The sequence below is a fragment of the Somniosus microcephalus genome, chromosome 18 (genome assembly GCF_052327205.1).
Source record: "Somniosus microcephalus isolate GS21.2 chromosome 18, FLI_Smic_1.0, whole genome shotgun sequence".
Lineage (NCBI taxonomy): Eukaryota > Metazoa > Chordata > Chondrichthyes > Squaliformes > Somniosidae > Somniosus > Somniosus microcephalus.
Window position 1 is genome coordinate 21,872,502 of NC_141004.1, and position 18,054 is coordinate 21,890,555.

General features: G+C 47.2%; 1 protein-coding gene across 1 annotated transcript in view; it reads left to right on the forward strand.

Moving 5' to 3' along the window:
- Positions 1 to 263: 263 nt before the first annotated feature.
- The window catches only part of LOC147105114 (prickle-like protein 1), a 151,212-nt gene continuing 133,421 nt past the window's right edge, over positions 264 to 18,054 (forward strand). The window contains exon 1 of the mRNA XM_086011193.1: positions 264 to 545. The gene's annotated coding sequence lies outside the window, so the exon portion shown is untranslated. The remainder of the gene's footprint in view (positions 546 to 18,054) is intronic.

Below are 18,054 nucleotides of genomic sequence, written 5' to 3' on the forward strand. Positions count from 1 at the left end.
CCCATGCAGATCTGGATCATCCTATATTTAAAATTCAAATTTTATTTTTATGCCTCTCTAAAATTGGACCAGCGCGCTTCTCTTCCTAGCCCTAATGCTATAACATTATCGCATTTTCGCCCACTCCAAATAACCTGTTAGATGCAAAATAATAGCGCGGCTTTTGAGGAGTTAAAAGCCCCTCCAGCAACAGCCTCTCCCCCCCTTTCAATATGTGCTTGTTCCTCCTCCCAGCTGACTTGCTCCGCTGGTATTGGTCCGCTGTGCTGAAGAGGCAGCGGAGGCTGGATGTATATCACTCCTTCCTGTGCAGACAGCCTGCAATCTCTTGGCGTTAACCTCAGCCCCTTGGCCCAGCACCACGCTGCCCACTCTTACAGTACGAGCCACCGAAGAGAGAATGCAGCCTGACTAAAAAAAAAACCAAAAAAAAAAGCTTGGTGGGGAAATTAAATCTAAACAAAGAAAGAGACAAGAGAAAGAAATAACACTGAGGCGTTTAGCCTGTCAAAGAACTTGAAAGCAATTCTGCACAGCATTTCAGGGTAAGTCTGTCACTTATTATTATTTTTAGTACTTATTGTTTTAAAACATTTTTGCCACTTGACTGAGTTTTAAAATAACTTTAATGGGGTTTATAATTTCTCTTACAGCTCTGCTTAGTTCATTTGAAAAAGATTTTTTAAAAAGCTAACAGGGTTCCTGGGTTTGTCCGACTGGATCCGATTCCCTCGTTTATAATCACCACAATTTCACTCCTTTGATCTGGCGCTTTAGTTAAACCATTCCAGTTGTGGATATTTCTATAACTGTTCCATGGTAACCATTACCAGAAACAGACTGCGGTCTTGGATCTGCTGTCAGCTTTTGGTTAAGGGACTACCAGTGGAAATGTGTTCAGTTAAGAATTGACAAAAGAAAAAGTTGCCTCTAAACTGATTGCATACAGCAGGATATTGGTACTGATGCGGTACCTTACGACGGTCGGGCATAGGTGCCAATGCTCGCTGCTTTCCGCATAGGGAGGTCTTGATCTAAGTCTTGCCACCCCTGGCGGTAAGGTAGTGGAGACCAGGCACTTTCCCATGGGGACGAAGGGGGCAATTAGATGTTACCCCCCCCCCCCATTCTCATGTGGACCTCTGTGCCCCGTACAAAGTAGGGTTGGCAAACATCTGCGAACAAATCGCTTGCAACCCCCCTTTCAGCTGGTATGTGCCACAGCCCACGGCGGGCGAAGGGTGAGACCAGGGAGGAAATATAAAACAATGAATTGAAACTTACTGGGAAAGAGGGGCAAATGCAACTATATGAGGAGCAAAAACTGGGAGTTAATAACATTCGATATATCAAGACATGTCCAGAACATTGATTCTGTGAGCTTTACAGAAGGTGGGCTCACTGTAGAGTAGCTTCATACTTCTGTACTTCACTGTTACTCCACAAGTTTTCTACATCATAATGACAATATGCGAGATGTTGAGTTATTTATTAACATTAGGGGCTTTTCACTCTTCAGGGTTACAAGTTAATGGGAGTATAGCCTCAAAAGGCTAGAAATATACCGAGCTATTACAGAACAATTCCAAATGGATTGTCACCTTTAAATATTTCAATATATTTGTGCAATATAACACACGTCAGAGCTGAAATTCTTACCCCTTAACTCTGGGATGGGGCTGAAAAAGAAACAACAAGCTTTCTTTGACACGGGTTTCAAGGAGTTTCGATCTATCCACACAACCATCTATCCATATTATTAAACATTTCAGGTCTGGAATGTTGTTCAGTGTGTGTCCAGTATTGTCGTGAGCCTTTATTATCATAATAATGCGATACCACAATGAGTAATATTCCAATACATTTTGTTATGGATTGTAATATTTTTACACGCTAAAAATGGGGCAGCGTGGATGGAACTTTCGCATCTGATGTGAGGAAGGTTTTGATGGAGTCGTGAGGAGGGAATGTTACTGTACAACCTAACAAGTGCTATACTTAACCTGGGAACACTTACTGGGGCAGGATAATAAGATATTCTGCATCTAACATGCATTGGTACTGATCTTTGGAGTGTTTGATGCTCTCACTGGGTTGCAAAGGGTGGACAAAGATTCCTCACCACTGGCAATGCTCACCTTAATGAATGCAAAATTCAAATTTTGAGCATAGAAACATAGATAGAAAAATAGGAGCAGGAGTAGACCATTCGGCCCTTCGAGCCTGCTCCACCATTCAATACGATCATGGCTGATCCTCTATCTCAATACCATATTCCCGCTCTCTCCCCATACCCCTTGATGCCTTTTGTGTCTAGAAATCTATCAGCCTTTGAAAAACTCACCTGCACACCAATATTCCGTTTAATTCCCTTCAGCTTGTACATTTGGGGGAATCTAGAACTAGGGGGCATAATTTCAGACTAAGGGGACACCCATTTAAAATGGAAATGTGGAGGAATTTCTTCTCTCAGAGGGCCGGGAATCTTTGGAATTCTCTTCCCCAGAGAGCTGTGGAGGCGGAGTCACTGAATATATTTAAGGGGGAGATAGACAGATTTTTGAAAGGTAAGGGAGTCAAGGGTTATGGGGAGCGGGCAGGGAAGTGGAGTTGAGGCCAAGATCAGATCAGCCATGATCTTATTGAATGGCGGAGCAGGCTCGAGAGGCCAAATGACCTACTCCTGCTCCTACGTCTTATGTTCTTATGTTCTTTAATGCAGCTTGTGAGAGCAGGCTGCTGGTATCACGATGTAAGCAGGTGCACCTTTCTCAAACACCCAGCTGGCAGAAGGTATCATGTTTATTTCTTGCGGTGGGCTGTTCGCTGTCTTGGTACTCTAATACCTTCTGATGTACCGCAACCTCACTCACTCTTGACGGGGCTTTGGCTAACGACGGAATTCTGCAAATACCCTTTGCTGTTGGCGCTTACTGTGTGATCTCCGCAGAGTAAAAGAAATTTCCGATTGGATTCGCTTTAGTGTTTATTTTTTTCTTTTTCTGTCAGTTGTCTCTCCTCCTCCCCTGGAGGTGTTGGCTCCCACTGAGGAGCAGCCTCACGGGCACCAGTCGCCCTCCTGTACTTCACCTCAAGCGCCAGTTCATCATATACGAGTGTTGACGGCGAGAGTAAGAGGTGACTTGATTGAAACACATAAGATCCTGAGGGGTCTGGACAGGGTGGATGTGGAGCGGATGTTTCCTCTTGTGGGAGAATCTAGAACTAGGGGGTCACTGTTTAAAAATAAGGGGTCGCCCATTTAAGACAGAGATGAGGAGAATTTTTTTCTCAGAGGGTCGTGTGTCTTTGGAACTCTCTTCCTCAGAGGGCGGTGGAAGCAGAGTCTTTAAATATTTTTAAGGCAGAGGTAGAGAGATTCTTGATAAGCAAGGGGGTGAAAGGTTATCGGGGGTAGGCGGGAGTGTGGAGTAATCAGATCAGCCATGATCTTATTGAATGGCGGAGCAGGCTCGAGGGGTTGAGTGGCCTACTCCTGCTCCTATTTCGTATGTATGACTTGGCAGGCTGTTTGACTGTTACCCGACATCCGCACTCGACACACAGTGGGGGGGGGGGGGGATTCACTGGATAACGATCAGAAACAAGAATCCCAGCATTTCTTCCCTTCCATAACTCCAGACGTCGTGAGGCCAATTCTAGCGCCCCCCGAGATCAGCTAACACAGCACAGATGAAGAGTTGAAACTGGAACCTTCTGCTCTCTATGACTCACTGCCTTAACCAGCTCAGCCATCAGGGGAGTTTTTTCCGCAATAAAGTAATTTTCTTTCTAAGTCGCGTGCAACGGCATTGACATTCTGTTGTGCACTGTTCGTCATTCTGCTATAGGGACAATGAATTTTCCAGTTTATTATTTAGGAATAGTACTAGTTAAAAGACAATACAGAGTGGAGTGACTTAATCAGCTCAAGAATCTATATTCCAAAAGAAAGAAAGGAAGACTTGCATTTATATAGCGCCCTTCACGACCTCAGGACATCCCAAAGTGCTCTCCAGCCAATGAAGTGCTTTTTTTGAAGTGTGGTCACTGTTGTAATGTGGGAAACGTGGCAGCCAATTTGCGCACAGCAAGCTCCCACAAACAGCAATGTGATAATGACCAGATCATCTGTTTTAGTGATGTTGAATGAGGGATAAATATTGGCCAGGACACCAGGGATAACTCCCCTGCTCGTCTTCAGAATAGTGCCATGGCATCGTTTACGCCCACCTGAGAGAGCAGACGGGGCCTCGGTTTAACGTCTCATCTGAAAGACGGCACCTCCGACAGTGCAGCACTCCCTCAGTACTGCACTGGAGTGTCAGCCTTGAGAATCTGTGCTCAAGTCTCTGGAGTGGGACTTGAACCCAGAACCTCCTGACTCAGAGGCAAGTGTGCTACCCAACTGGTCAAGGTTTTATCAGCACTATTACACCACCCCCCCCCCCCAACTCAATTAGTAATAGATCTATTTACTAATATTGTATAATGGATTCCCCCATAAACTTGACTACATTCAGCTGAAAATATTTTGATTCATGTGAGGGGCCAGAGAACGGAAATGTCACCCTGCGGAGCAGTATCCTGTTTTATATTGCCTGCGTGTGTCGGATTGGCCAGCTTGGAACCAACATGCCCGAATGGAAATTTATTCCGCTGCAGGTCTGTCCATCGCCTGACACACATGAACTATCGCTTTTGTGAATGTTTCACAGTTTGTAATTGTTGGCTAGGAGTTCCGAAGGAGATTTAGAAAGTAATGGATAAAATTAGTCACACATTTCCAAAATGAAAGCCAAAGGTAATATTATGCTTCCTGTCACCTCCCTGGCTGCTTTCATGTGGTCTGTATTTTTATTACTTTGAGTCGGGCTGAACCAGAGCCAAGACCCATGTGGTTTTTTTTTATTGCAGGAATATACTTTAAGTAACAATATGGGGCATCAAAAATCAAATGGGCTCTGTTGCGATGTGTTCCTTTTTGCTTCATTTCATAAACCGACGTGAAAGGATTTTCTATCTAGATGGACCCATAACTCTGCAAGGGGATTATTAACATCCAAAAGATTGGGGTGGATTTGCATTCTGACTGCTCTGATTCTACTAATCCAACCCCCAGACCTTATTGGAACACCTTAGGCCATCTTAAACCCTTACCATAATAACACTGTCTCCCCACTCTCCCCTTGGGGCAGTGTAGGCCCTTTAATGAGACTCCTTTTTGAGTATGTTTAAGGCAGTATTCCCAAACCATCAGAAAATGAATCTACACATATATTAAAGTGCGCTATGAATATCACTGTTGGCATTAATGCCTGTATACAGGGCAAGCCCCAGCCTTGAAATGTAAAGAAAGCTTTATTTGTCTAGCTGAATGATAATACTCCTGTCCTAAGCTGCAGATGCACTCGTCTGCCTCCCTACATTCCCACTGTGTTGAAATCAAGATTCGGCACACTGTCTAATTCTTTCCCAAGATCTAAAATCTGTGGAACTCTTTACTTTCCTCAGTCTTCCTCTTCTCCTACAATCTACCTGCTTTTAAAATCCAACCTTGATGCCACTTAATCGCTAATCCCCTGTCTGGAAGTAAAACTTGACCTGGAGAGATTGAGCCTGTGTTGCCAATCACTCTAAGAGAGTTCCATCCATAAACTGGACCAAGTATCTAGTCAACAGCGGCGTTGCACGACTATCGCCTGTCATCGGCCTCGCACTGTAGCACGGCCCTGGCACTTGATTGTGGTCACTTTGGCCATGAATGGGTTCAGTCAGCAGACTTTGCAACATGCTCCAACCATGCCCACTAGTCTTCTCGTTGAGTCACTCCTCACCAGCGGACAATTGATTATGCGGATGAGAGAGACTGACTGCCACACAGAGCTGCTCTCCCTATAATCCACTCTATGTGCAGGTTACTCAGTTAGAATCCATCAATTCCTGGTTTACCTCATCTTCTCTTCTACTCTTTTCAGTCTTGGGTTTGACCTGCGTTATGAGCCTTGGTCCTTCACCCAGGCTAAACAAAGTAACTCGCGAGGTTTGTTTTGTGTCGGGTTTAATGTATCTTTCATTACCTTATGTTGTACCAAAAAACCTCCAAGTGTCCTCTGGGTCAGGAAGGTGACAGATACAGGTAGCACGAACTTCACCACAACCATTGTTACACCAGTTGATGCACACTACCACTAACGTGCTGAGACGTCTCACTTCCATGAGTCTCCCCCTGTAAAATCCAAAAAAAGCATCAATTCAGGGTGAGAGGAGAGAATGTTATTTCCAATGCTCATTAAAGTGAACATGAAGGACCAGCACAGTAATGGTAATTTCCCCACCTACAAGGAGACTAATGCTTTAGCACCTGGGAGGAGGCGCTACCACCACAATGGGAGCAGGTAAGTGGCACAAGTCATTTTGACAAGAAGGAGAAGATCCCTTCAAAGTACCTGCAGATAAAATACGTGCAGGCCTATATTGTATGAGATTCTTAACATTTAAAAGTGAGAACAATGTGGTAGACTGGGCCCAGGAGTAATACATGACCACCATAGTGAAAAACCATAAAGTACAACAGACTGTACCGTCAAGTGTTACATAGCTTTTACAGCACAGAAACAGGCCATTTGGCCCAATAGGTCCATGCTGGTGTCTGTGCTCCTCCTCCCACCTTACTTCATCTCACCCTATCAACATATCCTTCTAAGGACATGTAACAGAGTGTGCTGGTGCTGCTGGGTCATGGAGTAGAAGGATGCATTCTGGCCCCTGATTCTCCAACCATTTACTTCCTAATCTCAGCCTGGCTTTGGAGGAGGGGAAAATTGGACCATTACCTAATCAATAATAATATCTGCATTTGTCATGTCAAAGTGAATCAAAGCATTTCACAAGAAATGAAAATTGGGAGCAACATATAACAGGCGGCTGAATCGATATCGCACGTTTTAGACTATTGCCCAAAGTCAAAATTATCCCTAATGAATTACCTTTGGAGTAGAGTGACTGTAGTTATGTAAGCACTCTGTGCCAGCAACATCCCATGAGATGAATAAGCAGTTAGTCTGTTTTTAGTGCGATTTAATTGAGGGAGAAACATTGGCATGAACTCCCTGCTCTTCTTCAAATGATGATACGGGATCTTTAAGATCCACCTGAACTCAGTTTAACATCTCATCCAAAAGACAGCACCTCGGACAACATGGCGTGCTCTCAGTACTGGAGTGTCGGCCTCGATTAAGCGCTCAAATCCTGCTATGGGTTACGAATACCCAAGCCGCTGTCCAAGAAGAGGAGGGTTCCCGTCCAAGCCCAGCTGACACACTGTTGCTCAGATGAACCTCCTAGTAACCCAGTACACAGTGGCAAAGGAAGAGGCCTGGATATTCTTGGCACAAGCATTCCTTGGGAATGAGAAAAAAAATTACAAAATGGAGGACAAGTAAAAGTGCAAAACCATAGAGCACACTCTAGCATTATTCTCCCCACATGCAAACTCCCAAACCATTGAGGTATCTGCTGCACAATCAGTACACATTTAAATAGTTAAAATACACTATTATAATTATAAGTGCTTTGCGTACAGGTTCAAGGCAGGTGTATTAGAGCCTTTTGTTTTCATCTATAATTGTGTCTGTGCAAGGAATAAAAGAAAGAAAGATTTGGATTTATATAGCACCTTTCATGACCACTGGACGTCTCAAAGCGTTTTACAGCCAATGAACTACTTTTGAAGTGTGGTCACTGTTGTAATGTAGGAAACGCGGCAGCCAATTTGCATGCAGCAAGCTCCCACAAACAGCAATGTGATAATGACCAGATAATCTGTTTTTGTGATGTCGATTGAGGGATCAATATTGGCCCCAGGACACTGGGGATAACTCCCCTGCTCTTCTTCGAAATAGTACCATGGGATCTTTTACGTCCACTTGAGAAGGCAGACAGGGCCTCGGTTTAACGTCTCATCCGAAAGACGGCACCTCCGACAGTGCCGCACTCCCTCAGCACTGCACTGGGAGTGTCAGCCTAGCTTTATGTGTTCAAGTCCCTGGAGTGGGCCTTGAATAGGGGAATGTATTTGGGGTCAGTCAGTGAGGGCGCAGTCTCTTTCAGCGGAACCTTGTGGTTGTTTACAATGGCTATTTTGTGTCTCACGAATCTCATTGTTCAAAGTTCAATAGCAGTTTCATCTCGGGTACCAATTCTGGGTTCTGTTGGCAGCGGCAAGTCGTGAAATCCTGATAAGAGTGATTTCAGCTGAAAGCAAGTGTTGTTGGAAAAGAGGAACTGGAATCCAGCCCGTGCTATCCTGAGTTACAAAGGAAAACACTAGTCTTGGGTAAACAATCCTGTTTGTTTTTCAGTATGAGACTACAGTTGGTCAATATTAGTGCGCACACTCAGGCTGAAACACATGCAGTCAACTGCTGGCTGAAATCGTTTGACGTCTTCACTCAGTATCTTTCCTTGCGTAAGGCCTGCTTTTACCAGGATAAAAGTTGAAATTTTTTTTTCACTGATTTATCATTTAAAAAAACTTAAAAAAAGGTAAGTTTATTTTTAGCCTCGTAATATTTAATTTCAAGTCATTTTAAAAATGTGATTTTTTAAAAATGTATTTAAAGTTTTACTATGTTTTATCTTTGATCTCCATTCATATATTTGACAGGTCTTCCTGTCAAATGTATGAAGGGAGATTCCCTTCTGTGATTGGCTCCCCATGGCCCACGTGATCCCAGGGACGCTGCGAACTACCTGCGCCTTTGGGATACGTGGGCCCTGCGCACTTCAAGTTTGGTGAGGCCCAGGAGCAGAAGTGTGTGCGTCCCGGGAGCCCTCAGGTAAGGGCGCAGATTTTTCCAGATCGCAGGCCTCCGCCTGCGGGAGGCCTACGATTGGAAAATACGGGCCATTGTTTTTATTGAAAAGCCAGTGTGAAGGGTCAACGCCCAAAGGGCAAAACACCACAAAGATTTTGTTCAGAATCATGAAGGGTTTAGACAGAGTAAATAAAGACAAACTGTTTCCAATGGCTGAAGGCTCGATAAGGAGAGGGCACAGATTTAAGGTGATTGGCAAAAAAACCAGAGGGGACAGGAGGAAAAACCTTTTTACGCCACGAGTGGTTAGGATTTGGAATGCGCTGTCTGATAGGGCGGTGGACACAGAATCAATGGTGGCCTTCAAAAGGGAATTGGATAAATACTTGAAGGAGAAAAACTCGCAGGGATATGGGGAAAGAACGGGGAGTGGAACTAACTGGATTGCTCTTCGAAAGAGCCGGCGCATAATCGACGGGCCGAATGGCCTCCTTCTGTGCTGTACTATGATTGAAAAGAGCAAAAGATATGAGGTACATCAAGTAGTAATGATTAGGTGACGAATGTTCAAGACAGTAATTATACGAATGAGGCAAAGGGAGAGAGGGAGATGGTAAAAAAAAAATAAGCCAGGCAACCATCCAAGGACATTGGAACATTTCTGTGGCCCTTAACAGTGTCTGTTGGTGCTTTTGCATTGCAGGAGAGCAGTGTCAAACTGACCTCTATCTGCTGCTCTTCCAGATTTATATGTGCAGATGACCAGGGCTTCATTTTCTTAATCAGCTGCCAACAAATCTACAGGAGTACGGAGGCAAAAAAAAAACCACAAGATTATTTTTGCATTCTTGGAATTGCACCCAAGGTTTAAATGCATGGGGAGAGGGCGGGGGAATTGGGTGCAGTGAGCTGGGAAATTGAAATTGACATTGAGCCGGCCCATTCGTCAGCATGTTCGACCCATGTTGCTATTTGGTGTCACAACGCAAGCTCACTTGGCCAAATGAACTGGCTCAGAGCATTAATCAGTAGGCGGTCCGGGTCATTGTCCCTTGACAAGTTAGTCTCTGTTGCCGGAGCGTGGCGTGCCATTGACTGGGGGGAGACTGTGCGTTAGCAGTCACAGAAGGTAAAGGCATCGTGGCGGAACTCAAGAAGAACGATCACCCGTTGTTAGTGTTTCTCCATTAATTCCGCAAATGGCGGAAATCTTAGAGCCATCCATTTTTAAAGCTCTATGATTTTGGCCAGCGTTGATAGTCAGGAAAAGTCAAGCCTTTAGTGTTTTGTGAAGTTTGATTTTATATTGTAGTAATTCAGCGCAGACATTGTAGTCAAGCAGAACGCAGTAACTGGTGGCGGCAAATTGATCTAGTCGACAAGTACAAAACAATAGTGCCCCTATCCATTTATCTGTTTTTTAACTGCGTCGCAATCCACAATCATAGTTTCATAGAGTCATAACAGCACAGAAGGAGGTCATTCGGATTCTATCGGATATCCCACTTGCCCTTCCACAGGTGGTCAGATGATTAGTGACCACTGCAAACTGCTCCATTGGCCATCCATTTTGTTAAGACCCCAAGTCCAACCGCACTTCCAAAGGATGCTCAATGGAGCTGCAAATGGTCAGCAAATGGTATCCATTTTTGTTGGCAACTTTACTGTCAGAATGAATCCAAATCAACGGTGATTGTGTGAAAGTGGGCCTAGAATGACTCTCCATTCATTACCTCTTGCTACCGGATAGCTACCTCTCTCCTGCTCAGAGAAAACCCAACTAAAACCAAGAAATTATTCTGTGTGAAAATCATGGAAGTAAATCCGCCTTCAGCTGCACCATCAGACAGCATCTTGGTGTATTGTTTTGGTGCAAGGCAGCCCTGGCCCCGTTAAACTTTGTATTTAACTGTTTTCTTTTTGGTGCAAAAATACTACTGCATTCCTCAGAGTGTTAACTAAGGTTGCTTGGTCGTTCCTCCAATGGTTTAGTTAATAAATGGACAGCTCAATGTAGGACTGAATCACAGGGAGCAGGAAGGCCCAAGATACAAGATCTGCTCTTGCTGTGTTAGCTGATCTTAGCTGGGGGGGGGTGGGGGGGCGAGCGAGGGGAGGAACATTGGAATTGGTCTCAGCACTCCTGGGCCAGGAAGGGAAAAACCAGCTAGGGTTCGCCCTCCACTGTCCTGTAACCCCCACTGGAAAACATGCTTGTATTGAGACGTCGGGTGGGGACAAGACCGGTCTTGGCTGTGGTGCCCTACAGTTAAATAGCCTGCTAACATTCACTGTTTAGGCTTACAAACCCACGACTTCTACCACCTAGAAGGACAAGGGCAGCAAACGCATAGGAACACCACCACCTCCAAGTTCCCCTCCAAGTCACACACCATCCTGACTTGGAAATATATCGGCCGTTCCTTCACCGAAGCTGAGTCAAAATCCTGGAACTCCCTCCCTAACAGCACTGTGGGAGTACCTTCACCGCACGGACTGCAGCGGCTCAAGAAGGCGGCTCACCACCACCTTCTCAAGGGCAATTAGGGAATGGACAATAAATGCTGGCCTTGCCAGCAACGCCCACATCCCAGGAACTAATTTAAAAAAAAGAATGGCAAGCTGCCTAAGGGTGGTCAGTGCCCATGGAATTGTATGGCAATAGTGTCAGCATCTTCAAGAAATAAATAGAGAAAAAATGAGACAAAAAACTAAATATTTGCTGAAAAATGGCCTCATCTGAGAAGCTGCTCCTGAGTTTTGCCTTACTGAACATGATGGGATTCTGCCGATGATTTAATTAGCCATCTAATTAATTACAGCTGAAGGTCATTAAACTATTATGGTCTATTAATCATGATATTAATCTTCCTTGCCTTAAAACTCTCTTAGCTACATGAATTTCCCCAGTGCACACAGGGGAAATCTTCCTGGTGCAATCAAGAAGCAGATGGCAGCCAAACCCCCAACTAGAGACACCCAATAAAATCATAAGAACATGAGACGTAGGAGCAGGAGTCGGTCATTCGGGCCCTCGAGCCTGCTCCGCCATTCAGTAAGATCATGGCTGATCTGATCTTGGCCTCAACTCCACTTCCCTGCCCGCTCCCCAAAACCCTTCACTCCCTTACCTTACAAAAATATGTCTATCTCCACCTTAAATATATTCAATGACCCAGCCTCCACAGCTCTCTGGGGAAGAGAATTCCAAAGATTCACGACCCTCTGAGAGAAGAAATTCCTCCTCATCTCCGTTTTAAATAGGCGACCCCTTATTCTGAAACCGTGCCCCCTAGTTCTAGATTCCCCCACGAGCGGAAACAACCTCTCTGCATCTACCCTGTCAAGCCCCCTTCAGAATCTTATATGTTTCAATAAGATCCCCTCTCATTCTTCTAAACTCTAATGAGTATAGGCCCAACCTGCTCAACCTTTCTTCATAAGACAACCCCTTCATCTCAGGAATCAACCTCGTGAACCTTCCCTGAACTGCCTCCAATGCAAGTATATCCCTCCTTAAATAAGGAGACCAAAACTGTACACAGCACTCCAGGTGAATGCAGGAGAACAAAAGCCACTCTGAGATATATACACCCTGCCCTTCAGTAACCACACAGTGTAACAGCAGACCTGACACTCAAAAGCATTGAAGCTGATACTTGAAGCGGCCACTCGGTTGAGGGTGACCTTCTGAAGAACAGGAGCCTTTAAGGAATTTGGGGATTTAACTCTGGCAGGAGGCCAGTGGAACTCCTGGGAAAATAGCAGTGGGAGAGAGATATCCGATCTTGCTCCAGCAGCTCCAGCTTACGGACCCAGAAGATCAAAAAGTTTGTGTGAGAAAGAGAGAGAGAGGAAATGAGAGCGCAAGAAGAGGATTAAAAACGGCAGAAGAAGGAGCAGCATCAGGGGCTATAGTGAGTGAAGTTTGGGTGGAGGTAATACTGACAGGGATACGGGCAAGAGACAAGCTCTTTGGCAGCCGAGGCAGGAGGTCCCAGATGAGGGTAGGGCAGTATGGAAGGGAAATAAAAACAGAAAATGCTGGAAATACTCAGCGGGTCAGGGCAGCATCTGTCGAGAGAGAAACAGAGTTAACGTTTCAGGTCGATGACCCTTCGTCAGAACTGGAAAAAGTTGGAGATGGAACAGGTTTTTAAGCAAGTGTGTGAGTAGCAAAAGGGGGGAGGGGAGGAAATAACGAAAGGGAAGGATATATTTCTTAAGGCTAAAGGGATCAAGGGATATGGGGAGAAGGCAGGGACAGGGTACTGAATTTGGATGATCAGCCATGATCTCATTGAATGGCGGAGCAGGCTCGAGGGGCCGAATGGCCTACTCCTGCTCCTATCTTCTATGTTTCTATGTTAAAGTCTGATAGGATGGAAGGCAGGAGAGATTAAGAGACAAAAGGGATGATTGTGCAAGGCAAAAGGAGATGGTAATGGGACAAGTTAAGAAACAAAAGACGACTAGATGAAGTGTAAATGGCAGAATGATCGACAGCTGCCCTGTGAGAGAGAAAAAAACAGGAAAAAAAAGATAGGGGCAGAAGTTATGGTCTGAAATTGGTCTCCCCCCTTTCCCTGCCCCCACACTTGCTTAAAAACCTGTTCCATCTCCAACTTTTTCCAGTTCTGACGAAGGGTCACCGACCTGAAACGTTAACTCTGTTTCTCTCTCCACAGATGCTGCCTGGCCTGCTGAGCATTTCCAGCATTTTCTGTTTTTATTTCAGATTTCCAGCAGCCACGGTATTTTGCTTTTGTACCAGTGTGGAAGGGAGGTGGCTCAGACACTTAGTGCCACCTCAACTGCCCCATGAACAGCAAGAAAGTGCGAGAAGCATTTTAATTACCTCACAAGGCTGGCCAAGATAAGTGAAGGCACAAGTACCCATGCAGATCCTGAAATAATGCTGGAAACTTGATCTGCCTCCACGCCATCCCTATCCAGCTGAATGAGACACTTAATACGAACAAGAGACTTCACCAACCTTCCCAACCCCACATCCCTCTCCCACCTTTCTACAGTTCTGTATCCCATTTTTGTGTGTTTGATCAAAAAGTGAAGAGATTCCTGCGCAGACTGCACCTGAAAGCACGATCACGTTGGAATATCTGCAGACTCATGGATGAAATTAAATTTTGAATTAATCACTAGCCTTCCTATATCTTTATTTTCTTTGCAAAGGAAAAGGTCGCCCACAATCACCGGCAACAAATTGACATGGGTGGATGACTGGCAACCATCAAATCCTTAGGTAGGCATGAAGACAATGCTCTGCAACTCCTGGAGGGACATATACACTGGGGAGGTGGTGGGATACAGAAAACCTGGAGGAGAGCTATCAGCTTCAGGTTGGTAATGGGATGGATTATCACAGTACAATAATTGGTTACAGTCTTCAGACATTCTGAATATTGGAAAAGTCGCCTGTCGTTGCTCAGTTACTTCTTCTGAATCACAATTAAGTGGGCATCCTCCTAAAATGAATGCCCTCTGAATCCTTCACAGGTGCTGGACATGTAGACAAAGAAGGAACTGTGGTAAACCACTTTTATCGTTCACTATCGTTACACTATGGTTATCACTGTTATATCGTTACACTATGGTTATCACTGTTTACACTGTTGTATCACTACACGAGGTCGCCTCTTGTCACGCTGTTATACCTGGGCTGACCACTGCTGACTCTGCCCATGGCTCCACCTACTTGCCCAGGTATAAAGGTGGTCGACTGGCTGGTATTCCTCCTTGTTGGATCCGATCACCCACGAGGGTGGGCTCTGTTATTTAGCCAATAAAAACCTATAGTTACTTTCTTAACTCGTCGCTTTTCATTGGATGAATTGATAGGTATATCAATTTTATTGGCTAAATTTTAAAAATGTCTAACGAACCGTCAGACCAGTCAGACGCCCAGCTACAACAGCCACAGCAGCCGGCCTGGCTGCGAGCCCTCCGACCGCCGTACCTGGATCTAAACCCACAGGCAGCAAACTCAGCCCTCGACTTCAAACACTGGCTGAGCTGTTTCGAATCCTACCTGGGAGAATCCGGCGTGCCTCAGAGATCCAAACTAAGAGTGCTGACCGCCCAAGTGAGCCCTAAAGTATTCGCACTCATACAGGACCTTACTACATACGAGGCCGCCATCAACCTGCTGAAACAGCAGTACCGGAGCCCGGTAAATTCTATGTATGCCAGACACCTCCTAAGATCCCGCCCGCAACAGCCAGGGGAGTCTGTAGATGAATTTTTACGGGCGCTACAAACACTCGGCAGGGACTGTGACTTTAAAGCGGTAACGGCTGCAGAAAATACTGAAGAGAATATCCGCGATGCCTTCGTGAAAGGCCTTCGGTCCGACTACTCACGGCAAAGACTGCTCGAATCAAAGGACCTCGACCTGAACACAGCTGCAGCCCTCGCCCGCTCCCTGGAAGTGGCCCATCGGGACCTCGAGGCGTATTCCAGGTACTGTACTGCGCGACCCTGGGACTCCGGCCCGACCCCGGCCGCATCACCTGTCCAAGTCCATGATGGACATCAAAGTAAACGGCCACGCCACGACCTGCCTGTTCGACAGCGGAAGCACGGAGAGTTTCATACATCCAGACACGGAGAGCCACTACTCCCTCACTGTCCGGCCAACGCGCAACCGGATCTCGATGGCATCGAGGTCCCATTCTACAGACATCAGCGGCTACTGTATTGTGACCCTGTCGGTTAGGGGCACGGAGTATAAAAAATTTTAACTCCTCGTCCTGCCCCAGCTCTGCGCTGCCGTCCTACTAGGGCTGGACTTCCAATCCCATGCAAAGTGTCACTTTGGCATACGGTGGACCCCTCCCCCCACTCACAGTCGACAACCAGCAGCCTTTAAACCGCCCACCGCATACCACCTGCGGCCTATCCACCCTCAAGGTCCCCCCCCCTCCCTGTTCGCTAACCTCACCCGCGACTGTAAACCCGTCGCCACCAAGAGCAGGCGGTACAGCGCCGGGGACAGAGCTTTTATTAGCTGTGAGGTGCAGCGTCTCCTGAAGGAGGGCATCATCGAGAGGAGCAACAGCCCCTGGCGTGCCCAGGTCGTAGTCGTTAAGACCGGCGATAAAAACCGCCTAGTCATCGACTACAGCCAAACCATAAACCGGTACACCCAGCTGGACGCATACCCCCTTCCCCGCATATCTGATATGGTCAATCAGATTGCGCAGTACCGGGTATTCTCCACCATCGACCTTAAGTCGGCCTATCACCAACTCCCTATCCGCCCTGAGGACCGCCAGTATATAGCCTTCGAGGTGAACGGCCGCCTCTACCACTTAGGGTTCCCTTCGGCGTCACCAACGGGGTTTCGGTCTTCCAAAGGGAGATGGACCGGATGGTTGACCAGAACGGGCTGCACGCCACGTTCCCCTATCTAGATAACGTCACCATCTGCGGCCGCGACCGGCAGGACCACGATGTTAATCTGGAAAGATTCCTCCGTACGGCCCAACGGCTGAACCTCACCTACAATAAGGAGAAATGTGTGTTTAACACCTCGCGCCTTGCCATCCTCGGCTGCGTAGTAGAGAACGGAGTCATCGGCCCCGACCCCGAAAGAATGCGCCCCCTCATGGAGCTTCCCCTCCCCCACTGTCCAAAGGCACTGAAGAGAACCCTGGGGCTCTTCGCCTACTATGCCCAATGGGTGCCAAATTATGCGGACAAAGCCAGACCCCCTCATGAAGTCCACCTCCTTCCCCCTGACGGCAGAAGCGTGCGCAGCCTTCTCCCTCATTAAGGGAGACATTGCTAAGGCCACAATGCACGCGGTGGATGAGTCTATCCCTTTCCAAGTGGAGAGCGATGCATCCGACTTCGCCCTAGCCGCAACCCTCAACCAGGAGGGGAGACCGGTGGCCTTCTTCTCAAGGACCCTCCAGGGCCCTGAGATCCGACACTCTTCGGTCGAGAAGGAGGCCCAGGCGATCGTGGAGGCTGTACGACGCTGGAGGCATTACCTGGCAGGCAAACGATTTACCCTCCTCACCGACCAGCGTTCGGTCGCTTTTATGTTTAATAATAAGCTGAGGGGCAAAATCAAGAACGACAAGATCTTGAGGTGGAGAATCGAGCTCTCCACCTATGATTATGATATCTTGTACCGGCCTGGTAAACTGAACGAACCCCCAGATGCTCTATCACGAAGTACATGCGCCAACGTGCAAACTGATAGACTGCAGACCCTCCACAACGACCTCTGCCACCCCGGGGTCACCAGACTTTACCACTTCATTAAGGCCCGCAACCTGCCATACTCCATCGAGGAGGTCAGGACCATGACCAGGAACTGCCAAACCTGTGCCGAATGCAAACCGCATTTCTTTAGGCCGGACAGAGCAAGCCTGATCAAGGCCACCCGCCCCTTCGAGGGCTTGAGCATCGATTTTAAGGGGCCCCTCCCGTCCTCTGACCGTAATGTGTACTTCCTCAACATCATTGATGAGTACTCCCATTTCCCCTTTGCCTTCCCCTGCCCAGACATGACCAGCACCACGGTCTTCGCCTTGTTCGGGTTCCCGAACTATATACATAGCGACCGGGGTTCCTCCTTCATGAGCGAGGAACTCCGCCAGTTCCTATTAGCGAGAGGTATCGCTGCAAGCAGGACCACCAGCTACAACCCCCGAGGGAACGGCCAGGTGGAAAGAGAGAACACGACTGTCTGGAAGGCCGTTCTCTTAGCCTTAAAGTCTAAGGGCCTCCCAACCTCTCGCTGGCAGGAAGTCCTCCCGGCAGCGCTGCATTCCATCCGGTCACTGCTTTGCACTGCCATTAACGCCACCCCCCATGAACGAATGTTTGTTTTCCCCAGGAAATCGACTACGGGAACCACGCCAACTTGGCTGACTTCTCCGGGGCCCGTCTTACTGCGAAAGCATGTGAGGGCCCATAAAACAGACCCCCTGGTCGAGAGGGTGGTCCTCCTGCACGCCAACCCCCAGTACGCCTACGTGGCATACCCAGACGGGCGGGAGGACACAGTCTCCTTACGAGACCTTGCACCCTCGGGCACCCCTGAGACACCACCGTTACCCCTCACCACCCCCCCCAAATCCAGCCCAGGTAGACGGCATGCCGGAACCCCACGAGCCTTCGTCAACCACGCAGACACCAGCATTAACACCGGAGACTGCAACACCGCCGCCGCTGCTGCGCCGATCAGAAAGACTTACGAGGC